Source organism: Nannospalax galili, unplaced genomic scaffold (assembly GCF_000622305.1).
Source record: "Nannospalax galili isolate Female #2095 unplaced genomic scaffold, S.galili_v1.0 scaffold447, whole genome shotgun sequence".
Classification (NCBI taxonomy): Eukaryota; Metazoa; Chordata; class Mammalia; order Rodentia; family Spalacidae; genus Nannospalax; species Nannospalax galili.
In genome coordinates this window covers 909,284-920,783 of record NW_008355650.1, presented here as the reverse complement: position 1 = coordinate 920,783, position 11,500 = coordinate 909,284, and positions in this window count along the sequence as shown.

Sequence of the window (11,500 nt, the reverse complement as noted above, 5' to 3'; positions counted from 1 at the left end):
ACACACACACACACACACACACACACACACACACACACACCACACAAATACATACATATACAAAGAAAAAAAAGACACGGAATGATCAGCTACCAGGCAGGCTAGACCAACTCTCCTTCACAGTCTCAAAAATAGCCAGCCCAACTGTCACCTTGGTCTTGACCTTCCGACCCCCAGCACTGGGAGACAGTACCTTCCTGTTGTGTGTGGTACTTGTTACAGCAGCCGTGGTGGATTAAATAACTCCCAGGCTATGTTTGTTTGTGGACCTTTTGTTCCCGGATGAGTCCAAGTACCACGTGGGCAGCGTCATATTTTCGCTGCCATTTCCCAAGGGTCTGAAGAGCGCCTGGCATGAAGCAGATGCTCGGCAAACATCTGTGGAATCAATACGGGTGCACTCATCACTCCACTGTCACTGGCAACACCATACATTGTGGGTCACCCCCTAAGACTCGGGAGCGCATCCAAAGAAGCCTGCACAACCCTCCCACCAGCCGGGGGCTCAGCACCGGGCACCCTCCTTTCCCCGCATAGCACAGCCCCTGCAGTCAAGCGGCTAGAGCCTGGCTCTTGGATCTACCGAAAGGAAGGGCTGAGGAGGAAAAACACAGACCTGTGTTATTAACGCCAGGCCAGAGCACAGCCACACCCTTCAGAACAGCTTCTCCAAGGGTAGATGCCAGGGTGGTTTCTTGGGCAACTGCTCAGCCTTGACAGTTGCCCCACTTCTCAAGTTTCATTCCTGGAGTGCTGGTTACCAGTAGGTGTGTAAGGGCACATTACACTTATGCAGTTTTAAAGGCCAGTGATGGGTGTTATTGATTTCTGTGTATACATATGAATTAAGAGAGTTATTTATAGCCAGGCATGGTAGCATATGCTTTTAATCCCAGGGCTCAGAAGGCAGATCTCTGCGAATTCAAGGCTAGACTGGTTTACATAGTGAGTTCTAGACGAGGCAGTGCTACATAGAGAGACTCAATCTCAAAAAAAAACAGAGAGAGAGAACCTTCACTAAGAAGCAGAAATTCTACTTCTCTGGGCTCCTGCCTTTGTCCTTCCATCTAGGGCAGCTTCACAGGACAGACTGAGCCACAACCTTCCACCTATGGGTGGCTGTCAACTTTCCACCTGTGGGTGGCTGTCAACCTTCCACCTATGGGTGGCTGTCATATCATGAGACAACATTCACCCAACACACACTATCTTGAAAATGTCTCTTCTCCAGCTGTGCCAGTTGTAAGATAGGGAGGGAGAGAAGGAGGGAGGGAGGGTCTATAAATTTGACAGTGAAGACAGGAAACTGCCTCTATCCACAGATTATATAATTGTAGAAAATCTGGACCGATAAGAAGAGCAAAGGAAACAGAGGTGGCCATGCAGACATCATGACTCCTGTAATCACCAGAGCTTAACTTTTTAGAGATATCATATATCACCAAAAAACTAAAGGCACAAATCTAAAAAAAAAAAAGGTACAAGATATGTATTTGGAAAACTCCAAACTGACAAAATTAAAGCTCTAAATAAATGGAAAAACAACACACTCATGGATTGGAACTCAACACTATGTATTCACAGTGAGTTCCTCTAAATACGGTCTATAGATTCACTATGATTCTAACCAACTTTCAGAAATTCACTTTACAGGTCACTGAAAAATTTATTTTCTTAATATTTTATTGACCATTTTTTAAAATATTTTATTTATTATTTTTATTTTATGTGTATGAGTGTATTGCCCGCAAGTGTGTGAGTGCACCCGTGTCGTGCAATGCCCTTGGAGGTCAGAAGAGGGTGTCAGATCCCCTGGAACTGGAGTTACAGATGGTTGTTATCTACCATGTGGGTGCTGGAAACCAAACCTGGGTCCTCTGCAAGAGCAGTCAGCACTCTTAACCACTGCACCATCTCTCCAGCCCTGAAAAAATTGATTGTAATACTTAGAGTAAGGCAAGCAGCCTAGGTTAAAAACATCCCCGAGTGAAAACAGACTGTTCCATTTCAAGGTTTACATAAAACTGCTGTGACCAAGACAGCGTGGTACTTCAACACACATAAATGAATGGAGTGTACAAGATCAGAGAAACAAATATACCCAACCGATCTTTGATTCAGCTATTCAATGACTAAAGGGCAGTGTCTTCAGCAAATGGTGCTGGTACATTTGGATATTCATTGGCAAAAATGTGAACCCAGACCTTATATTCTCCACAAAAATCAGCTCAGATGAATCAGAGACCTAAACTTAAAATACAAAGCTATAAGTCTGTAGGAAAAAAAATCTACATGACCTTGAATTTAATGATGTTTTTATGTACAGCACAATGAATAGTTTGCAGGACGTTTGGTAAAATGGACTTTATTAAAATTTAAACCTTTTGCTCTGAAAAAGACTCTGGTGAGAAAATGAAAATACAAGGCAGAGACTGGAGAAAAATATTTGCAAAACACATATCAAATGAAGGAATTATGTCCAAAATAAACAAAGAACACTTAATGAGTGTCCAAAATAAATCACCGCCAAATGTTCTGGACAGACAGCTCATCAAGGAAGATGCACAGCAGGCACATGCCCACTGAAAAGGTTCCCAACACCCTTTGTCATGACGGAAATGTAAATTAAAGCAGGGAGACACCATTGCACACACTGGAATGGCCAAAGCCCAAAGCGGTAAAGAAACCAATTGCTGACCAGAATACAGGGGCAGAAGGACCCTCACTCACCACTTTGGGATGAAACATGGTACAGACTTTGTAGACAGCTTGCACTTTCTTACAAAGCTTTAGAAGAAAAATAATGAATAGAAAATTACACACCTGGGGATATTAATTCAGGTATGGACAGCTTAAATGTGAGCAATCTGAATATACACATTTTTATGAAAGATTATCTAACATTTTATTTATCATTTTATATGTATGAGTGTATTGCCTGCATGTATGTAGGTGCACCCATGTTGTGCAATGCCTTCAGGGTCAGAAGAGAATGTCAAATTCCCCTGGAACCAAAGTTATGGATGATTATTAGCGGCCATGTGGGTGCTGGGAATCGATCCTGGGTCCTCTGCAAGAGCAGCCAGTGCTCTTAAACGTTTAGCCATCTCTCCATCCCCAAAAGATTATTTTCTGAAAGACTCAATTCTGCATGTTACCTACAAGAGACCCCCTTGAACTATAGACTCATGCAGACTAAAATGCCGGGGGGGGTGGTAAACTGTGCTGACACCAAAAGGAAGTGGTAGTTCACACAATTCCAGCACTTGGGAAGCTGAGGCAGGAGAATTGTCACAAGTTTTAGGCTATCCTGGGCTACATGGTGAGTTCTAGACCAGCATAGGCCACAGAGGGAGACAAAAGATGAGAGAGAAATCCAACATCACTGCAGCTTTTCATATGAATCTTAATAAAGATTCTGGCTGAGGTAAAAATAAGTGATTTTTAAAATAGACCTACAGCTGGACGTGGTAGTGCACACCTTTAGTCCTAGCATTTGGGAGGCAGAGGCAGGTGGATCTCTGTGAAATTGAGGCCAGCCTAGTCTACCTAGGGAGTTCCAGACCAGATGTGGCTACAGGGAGACCCTGTCTCAAAAAGACCAAAATGAAAGAAGGAAAAGAATGAAAAATAGACCTACGGAGGAGCTGGAGAGATGACTCAGTAGTTAAGAGCACTGGCTGCTCTTACAGAGGACCTGGGTTCAGTTCTCAGCACCTACATGGCAGCTAACAACCATTCATAACTCCAGTTCCAGAGGATTCAACACCCTTTTCTGGCCTCTGTGGGCATTGCATGTACATGGTGCACTTACATTTAGGTAAACAGTCATACACATAAAATAAAAATAAATTTTAAAGAAAAAAACATAAAGCTGGGCATGGTAGCACAGTATGTTTACTCCCAGAACTCAGGAGGCAGAAGCAGGTGGAGCTCTCCGAGGTCAAGGCTATCCTGGTCTACATAGTGAGTTCCAGGCCAGCTGGGGCTACAGGGGAGACCCTGTCTCAAAAAAAAAAAAAAAAGGACCTACAGAAAGGAATGAAGAGCACAGGCAGGACAATATGTGGATGACTATAGAAAACACTTTTTCTCTTTTTTAATCTCTTTAAAAGAAAATTGACCAAAAATAATAACAATGGGCTGTGGAATGTGACAGACAGAGAGTGAAACATGACGTCAGTACCACAGGCTGGGTACAGGAAGCACATGGAACACCAAATAGGATCAGAAAAGAAACTCTCCATGACATATCATAGTAAAAACACTAAATGTACAGAACAAAGAGAGAATACTGAAAGCAGCAAAAGAAAAACAAGTCACATACAAAGGAAAGCTCATCAGAATTACAGCTGACTTATCAATGCAAACTATGAAAGCTAGAAGAGCCTGGACCAAAGTATTTTCAGTTATAAATGACAGTAGATGCCAGCCCAGAATACTTTACCCAGGAAAAATGTCTATTACAGTTGAGGGGGAAAGAAAAATCTTCACGGAATACTTGTCCACGAAACCAGCCCTTCGAAGAATACTTGAAGGAATACAGAGAGTGGAGAAAGGAGCAACTATACTCCAGGGGCAACAAAAGAAAATAAATAAAGGTATAATCCAGGAAACCCAAAATTAGAGCGAGAACACAAACAGCAATCAAAATGACAGCAACCAATACACATCTTTCAATAATAACCTTAACTATCAATGGACTGAACTCCCCAGTCAAAAGACACAGGCTAAGTGAATGGATTAAGAAAAATCCATCTCTTTGCTCATCTCACCTTCAAGGACAGGCACTACCTTAAGGTAAAAGGATGAAAAAGAATAGTCCAAGCAAATGGCACTAAGAAACAAGCAGAGGTTGCAATTCTAATATCTGACAAAATAGACTTCAAAGTAAAACTAATCAGAAGAGATAAGGAGGGTCAGTTCATTCTGATCAAAGGAGTAATTAACCAGGAAGATAATACAATCCTTAATGACTGCTGAGGGGTGGGGGGATGGGGCATCCCCAGTGATGTCATCACTGGTTGAGTTACCCCTGCTCAAGGAAGCAACCCTGATTAATAAGCACAGTGAACGCCTGAGACAGGAGACTGCTGTGCAGAAGGGATGGGAGGAGGACAAAGAGTAAATATGATCCAAGTGTCTTCATACACATAGGATACTGTGAAAGCTAGCTGACAAAGTCTAGCTAGACAACTAATTAAGAAAACCAAAATAGGGCTGGAGAGATGCCTCAGTGGTTAAGAGCACTGGCTGCTCTTGCAGAGGACCCAGGTTTGATTCCCAGCACCCACACGGCACCTAACGACCCTCCATAACTCCAGTTCCAGGGGCTCTGACACCCTCTTCTGACCTCCATGGGCAATATACAACATGGATGCACTTACATACATGGAAGCAATACATTCATACACATAAAAATAAAAATATTTTTTTTAAAAAAAAAAAGCTGGAGCTGGAGAGAGAGCTCCATAGTTAAGAGCACTGGCTGTTTTTCCAGAGAACCCGGGCTTGATTCCCAGCACCCACATGGTGACTAACAACCATCTGTAACTCCAGTTCCAGGGGATCCAACACTCTCTTCCGACCTCCGCCAGACTGCATGTACGTGGTACACTTGCACATGCATGGGGGCAGAACACTCCATAAAATATTAAAATATATAAAAAGAAAAAGAAAGCTAAAAAAGACTAGAAGTGGTGGCACATGCCTTTAGTCCCAGCATTCACTCAGGAGGCAGAGGCAGGTAGATCTCTAAAACTTCAAGCTAGCCTGGTCTACCATAGCAAGTTCCAGACCAGCTAGAGCTACATTAGGAGACCCAATCTATATGATGGCTATCTGTGTGATATACAGTAGATTTCCTGAAAGAATATCTAAGAAACAAGAGAGAAGAGCCCCAGAGGGGAGCGGAGGGAAGGGAGGGGAAGAAAAGGGGAGGGGAGGAGGGAGAGGGGAGGGGAGGGGAGGAGGGAGAGGAAGATGACAACGGCAATGCACTTTACCAATATCAGGATTAAATGGGGGATTGTAGCTGTAGTGTCTATGTTACCAGGCTGGGGTTTTCTCCTCTTGTCTTCCTAAAAGGAAATAATTCAGTCAGGTGACATGGACAATTTTTTAAAAGTTTATTTAACAAAGCAGAGCAGGAATACATTCCACAGAGAGATTGGAATAGACCGATTGGAAGGTGGGATGTGATGTTTAACTTTAATTGTCAACTTGACATGACCTAGAATCATTTGGGAAAAGAATCTCAATAAGGGATTTCATTTTATTTGTCTTTTTTTTTTAATGTGTACAGGTATTCTGCTTGCGTGCACATAAGTGCACCATGTGTACAATGCCCATGGAGATCAGAAGAAGGCATCAGATCCCTTGGAACAAGAGTCATTAGTTGCCATGTGAGTGCTGGGAACCTGAACCCAGGTTCTCTGCAAGAGCAGCAAATGCTCTTAACCACTGAGTCATCTCTCCAGACCCAATAAGGATTATTTACATTGAGCTGGTCTGTGAGCAGTCTGTAGGGACTATCTTAAGCTAATTGACAGGGGAAGGCTCAGCCCACTGTGGGCAGTACCATTCCCTAGGCAGGGGGGTCCTGTATGAGAGTAGAGAAATTCAGCTGAGCACAGGCAAGCACGTGAGTGTGCATGCATTCATCTCCCTCTGCTCTTGACTGTGGATGCACAAGTTCCTGCCTTGTCTCCATGCAGTGATAGACTCTCCCCTTTCTGCTCCAGTCTGCTTCCTGTCAAGGTTATCACAACAGAAATGAAACTAGGATGTGAGGGAAGCAGCCTGTGGGTCTTTAAGTTTTAACCATGAGGTCGGTGAATATTCCAAGGGTAAGATGACCACCAGATCCCTCCTTTAAGGTATTTCTTCCCATGAACCTCTTTAAAAGTCCATAAGGTAGTGCGGGGCACAGCGGAGAAAAGAAAAGAAAAGACAACAAGGAAGAGAAGGGGTCAAAACTACCACACAAATGGTGTTACAGTGAAGGTGAGGTCTGGAGAACGCAGATCACTTGTAATGGGAAAGCCTTCAGCAGGAGAAAAAGCTAACGCAGCTTCAAGATAACAGCTCTCCTTGCGTACCTGACGTCTAACTCCTTGCCCTCCCCCGCCACCGTTTCACCAACAGAAAGCAAAATATTGGTTTAAGAATATCATAAATAACCGAAAGCAAAATATTGGTTTAAGAATATCATAAATAACCTATCAGTCAAGAAATACAGAAATTTGGATAAAATGTCCAAATTCCTCATGAGACAGGAATAACCAAAATTATTGGCAGAAAAAAATAGCAAACATATATGTGGAACTTGCATATGTGTATATAATATAAACATGTAATACAGGGGCTGGAGAGATGGCTCAGGGGTTAAGAGCACTGACTGCTCTTGCAGAGGACCCAGGTTTGATTCGCACATGGAAGCTAACAACTGTCCATAACTCCAGTTCCAGGGGATCCAACACCCTCTTCTGACCTCCATGGGCACTGCACAACACAGGTGTATTTACTACATGCAGGCAATACACTCATACACATAAAGTAAAAATAAAATATGTAATATAAAATTGAATTTTTAATTTTACATGTATTTATTTAGAATATGTGGGGGTGGAGTAGATTGGTATGAGCACACACATATCACAGTGCACACGTGGAAGTCAGAGGACAACCTTCTGGAGTCAATTCTCTCCTTCAACCAGATGGATTCTGAGGATGGAACTCAGGACATCAAGGCTTAGCAGCAAGCACCATTACCCACTGAGCCATCTTGTCAGCCCAAATACATAACTTCCCAATGTCTTCACAAAGAGGCCACTACGTTGGGGCTGGATAGGTGGCTCAGTGGTTAAGAGCACAGACTGCTTTTGTAGAGGACCCAGGTTCAATTCCCAGCACCCACACGGAGGCTACGAACCGTCCTTAACTCCAGTTCCAGGGAAATCCAAAGCCCTCTTCTGACCTCCGAAGCATTGCACGACATGGGTGCACTCACATACATGCAGGCAATACACTCATACACATAAAAAACTAAAATATTTTTTAATATTTTCTAAAAAGAGACCACTAGGTCTAGATAACTTCACCAGTAAATTCTATCAAATAAAAATAATACCAACCTCTCTCAAAAATATGGAGAAAAATACTTATTGAGTCATTTTATGACAAAGATGAGAGAAGAACATTACAGATTATTTCTCATGAAGTTAGGCTCAAAACAATTTAATAAAAATATTACCATTGGAATTCCAGAAAATATAAAAATAATATTGCTGTCTGCTAAATATGGATCCTTATAGTTAGACAGGTACACTGTACCACCATGCATCGAAGAAGCTTCTCTTGCAACAGATACTATTACAGAGTTCCACAACTGGTCACACACAGAGAATATGTGTCTGAGACATGCCCAGTCCTAGGTGACACATCTACAGTGGAACCTCTACACCTAAGGCTCATGGAACACAGCAGAACAGGGGTAGAAAGAACGCTAATGCATCTCTCAACTCCCACCAGCGAAGCTTCCTCATGCACATCCTAGGTTTTTATTTGCATAATCTAATTATGGAAACACACCATTATTAATCTATTCAATTCATGCAACACAGATAAAACAATAGATGATTCTAATATGATTTTAGAGATTCAACAGAGAAACCCAAACAATAGCAAGAAAAAATTGTTCAAGAAGTTGACAAAACTTGAATGTGCCAGATTAACCGCAATTTGAAAAGATGTTTTCAGCTGTTTTCATAGAACGTGTGAGAAAGTTCAGACCTTTCATTTGGACACACACAAAAAAGACATTCTTCTGGCGCTAAATTTGTTAGTGTGCTAAAAGGGAACATACATAAAATTGGATATTTTAAAGTAATTAAGATGAATAGCAAAATAAAGAAATTATCCCTTTTCAGTATTGAAAAAGGAATTTAATAAGATGAAATTATACAAAATAATAAATCATTAGGAGGAAGACAGACTTTTTTGTTTCATTCTTTGAGAATTTCATACATGTATACGAAGAAATATGATAATACCAACCACCTCATTTCCCCTCCACCTCTCTGGATTTCACACACACACAGAGAGAGAGAGAGAGAGAGAGAGAGAGAGAGAGGGAGAGGGAGTCCTGCTGCAGACTAGAAGTTTCCCCTACCCAGTACACCCAAATAGGTCATAACCAGCACAAGCTCATGACTGTGATGACTGTGCTTCTGAATTCCCTTAGTACCACAATGAAGAGAATGCCTGATTCTAGACACATCTGCAAGTTCCTCGCAGCACAGCAAGCAGAGGATCCAGAAGTAGAAACAAGAACTAGTTCGGTGTCTCGGCACACGCCTTAAATCCTAGTCCTCAGGAGGGGACGCAGGAGCATCTCTGTGAAATCGAGGCTAGCATGGTCTACAAAGCGAGTTCCAGGCCGGCTGGAGCTAGAGGGGAACCCTGTCTCAAAAAATTGGGGTGTGGAGACAGAGAGAGAGAGAGAGAGAGAGAGAGAGAGCGCTAGCTCCCAACTTCACATCTTCTTTTTGGTTTTTGTTTTGTTCTATTTTGTTTTGTTTTTTGGTCTTTATGAGACAAGGTCTCCCTGTAGCCCCAGCTGGCCTGGAACTCACTATATAGAGACCAGGTTGGCCTCGAACTCACAGAGATCTGCCTGCCTCTGCCTCCTGAGTGCTGGGAGCAAAGGCATGTGCCACGACACCTGCCTTTATCTTTTTTTAAAATAACCCACTAACTGCAATTAGCGTTGCCCATATGTGCATGAGTGCAAGGCCACCCACTGGAGCATGGGAAAACTGACAGTGGCCAAAACCCCCCAGAGAATGACTCCCCTCCTCCAGCAGCTGTCAACTGCCAACGTCTCCTCAGTTAGGGGTGGGGTTCATAAGCTATTCTCCCACGTATGCTGGAATCCAGCTTGGTCTTCTGCAGGTCCTGTGCAGGAAACCACAGCTGTTGTGAGCACATGGGTGCAATAGCCACGTCATAGCCAGAAGGCAGCATCTCACAGCATGCCTCCCCATCCTCTTACATTCTTTCTGTTTGCTCTTCAACAATGTTCCCAGAGCCATGTTGGGGGTAATATGGATGTCCCATTTATAGCAGAGCACTCAATCACTTATTCTCAGCAATTTGACCAGTTATGAGTCTCTGCATTGACTGCTGACCACTGCAAAGAAGAGCATCCCTGACCAAGGCAGGAGGAAGACAAACGTGTAATAGAAATATTTAATAGATTCCCAGGCTGGAGAGATGGCTCGTCGGTTAAGCACTTACTCCTCTTCCAGAGGATCTGGGTTCAGATCCCAGCATCCACATGGTAGCTAACAACCATCCATGACTCCACTTCCATGGGCTCTGACATTCTTCTGGCCTCTGTGGGCATTGCATACACACAGTGCACTTACATAGATGCAGGAAAATATTCATACACAGAAAATAAAAAATAAAATATTTTTAAAAGAAATAATAGATACTTAAATTAGTTTCCAGTTAATGAGAACTTGAATCACAGGGACACAAGAAATCAGACAAATTTCTTGCCTATATGACACTAATAACTACAACAGATAATGTAAAACTTGTAATAAGCTACCAGGTGAGGGCAGGAATGACTCGTGTGGTTAATAAGGACTGTCAGTTCAGAGAATGGGTATGAGGTGTAACTCAGTAGGTAGAATGCCTACCCAGCACACACAAAGCCAGCACTTCATCCTCAGGGGCACACCTGTCACTCCAGCACTCAGGAGGTAGGGGCAGGAGCAACAGAAGTTCAAGGTTATCCTCCCAGCCATAGCGATTTCAAGGCCAGCCTAGGCTAGGGATCTTGTTTCTTCAGAAATACTAAAGCTCACATGTGAAAGAAATATAAAGATTTTCCCAGTTTCCAAACTGTTAGTAATAAAGAAATGTCTACAGATGCTTGAGGAAGGACCAAAATACCAACTCATTCTCTTTCTAAATCTTAATTATTGTACCGTGAAGAAAAAAACAAGGACTATGCAGCCAAAATACACATGGGGAAAAATGATTCAGACCATTAAGGAAATACTGTTAACTTTATAGTTTATGTGTGTGAATAAATTTATCATTATATTAACTTTTGTCTATTATAGATCCATTTCACACCTAACCCCATGTTCATAATTTCATATTATCCACTTATTATAGTGGGTCCCCAAAATGGTATGTCCTGCATGCAAAGTCCTGGCCGAGCCCTGGTGTGCTTACACACACTAAGACGGTGATGACATCACAAGCTGGTATAATCTTATGGGGCTGGCATGTATATGTGGTCCTTCATTGACCAAAATGTAGTACATAACTAAACAAATTCTTGATCACAGCATCAAGAACACCAAACAAGGCAAGTCTGGAGAGATGGCTCAGCGGTTAAGAGCACTGGTTGCTCTTGCGGAGGACCCGGGTTTGATTCCCAGCACCCACACAGCAGCTAGCAACCATCCTAACTCCAGTT